This window comes from Micropterus dolomieu, unplaced genomic scaffold (assembly GCF_021292245.1).
Source record: "Micropterus dolomieu isolate WLL.071019.BEF.003 ecotype Adirondacks unplaced genomic scaffold, ASM2129224v1 contig_9392, whole genome shotgun sequence".
NCBI lineage: Eukaryota > Metazoa > Chordata > Actinopteri > Centrarchiformes > Centrarchidae > Micropterus > Micropterus dolomieu.
This window is the reverse complement of record NW_025738378.1, coordinates 1-1,604: the sequence shown is the minus strand read 5'-3', so window position 1 is coordinate 1,604 and position 1,604 is coordinate 1. Positions and strand designations below refer to the sequence as shown.

Sequence of the window (1,604 nt, the reverse complement as noted above, 5' to 3'; positions counted from 1 at the left end):
TTAGACAAGGAAGAGAAAATATCAATCCTCGCTCAAGAAGACATCTCATCTGTCATCAGAGAAGCACCAGGTAAGTCATGCACATGCAGGTAACAATAGTTGTGAACAGGAAACTTTAGATTCCATTTACAAGCGCCCTTTGCACAGAGTATGTAGCATTGACACTTGTTTATTTTCTGTTATTTTTATTGTCTAGTGTTAGTCTCAGAGCGAGACATGGAGAGATGGAAGAAAAGGGAGCTGGAGCTAGCCCAAGAAAAACCAAAGTCAACTGAAGTGAATGCTTGAATGTCTTGGAATATTGTAAAAAGGTAACACATATAATTAACAAAGGATATTGCAAATACGTTAATATGTACTTTTCCATGTACAGTAGAGTATCCTGTAAACTATGTTGGTGAAGAACATGAAATGATGCACTTTATTAGAAGTAGCTGTAGTAATGTCATTATCTGTTCTCCAGGCACTGTCTGTAGATGGAAAAGGGACTATATCACTAAGCTGATTCAGTTCTACATGTTCAAGTTGTTTATGTAAGACTATATGGGAATTACACCCATCTTTGAGTGCCTTACTGATGTGCTTAAACATGGAAGCCTTGGTGTGATTACATAGCTATGAGCGAGACAATAACACCGTCTTGTTTTCTAGGAAACTGTCACAATGCAGTAATTAAATATGGTGTGATTAATAATCAATTACCACCAAGCTCCCCCTGTAATGTACAAAGTTTGGTCAGGTGTACCACAGGAATGTTTTCTGGTTGGTAATTACTGATGTGTTGTGCTATACATTTTATAATATATACAGTGAGGAAAATAAGTATTTGAACCCCCTGCTATTTTGCAAGTTCTCCCACTTAGAAATCATGGAGGGGTCTGAAATTGTCATCGTAGGTGCATGTCCACTGTGAGAGACATAATCTAAAAACAAAAATCCAGAAATCACAATGTATGATTTTTTAACTATTTATTTGTATGATACAGCTGCAAATAAGTATTTGAACACCTGTCTATCAGCTAGAATTCTGACTCTCAAAGACCTGTTAATCTGCCTTCAAAATGTCCACCTCCACTCCATTTATTATCCTAAATTAGATGCACCTGTTTGAGGTCGTTAGCTGCATAAAGACACCTGTCCACCCCATCCAATCAGTAAGAATCCAACTACTAACATGGCCAAGACCAAAGAGCTGTCCAAAGACCCTAGAGACAAAATTGTACACCTCCACAAGGCTGGAAAGGGCTACGGGGAAATTGCCAAGCAGCTTGGTGAAAAAAGGTCCAGTGTTGGAGCAACCATTAGAAAATGGAAGAAGCTAAACATGACTGTCAATCTCCCTCGGACCGGGGCTCCATGCAAGATCTCACCTCGTAGGGTCTCAATGATCCTAAGAAAGGTGAGAAATCAGCCCAGAACTACACGGGAGGAGCTGGTCAATGACCTGAAAAGAGCTGGGACCACCGTTTCCAAGGTTACTGTTGGTAATACACTAAGACGTCATGGTTTGAAATCACGCATGGCACGGAAGGTTCCCCTGCTTAAACCAGCACATGTCAAGGCCCGTCTTCAGTTTGCCAATGACCATTTGGATGATCCAGAGG

The 1,604-nt window shown here is 40.3% G+C and overlaps 1 long non-coding RNA gene across 1 annotated transcript; it reads left to right on the top strand.

The window, feature by feature from the left end:
• Nucleotides 1-526, top strand: LOC123965354. The gene is made up of 3 exons (XR_006823687.1): nt 1-70; nt 197-311; nt 464-526. It is a non-coding gene; the product is annotated as an uncharacterized LOC123965354 (long non-coding RNA).
• Nucleotides 527-1,604: the final 1,078 nt, after the last annotated feature.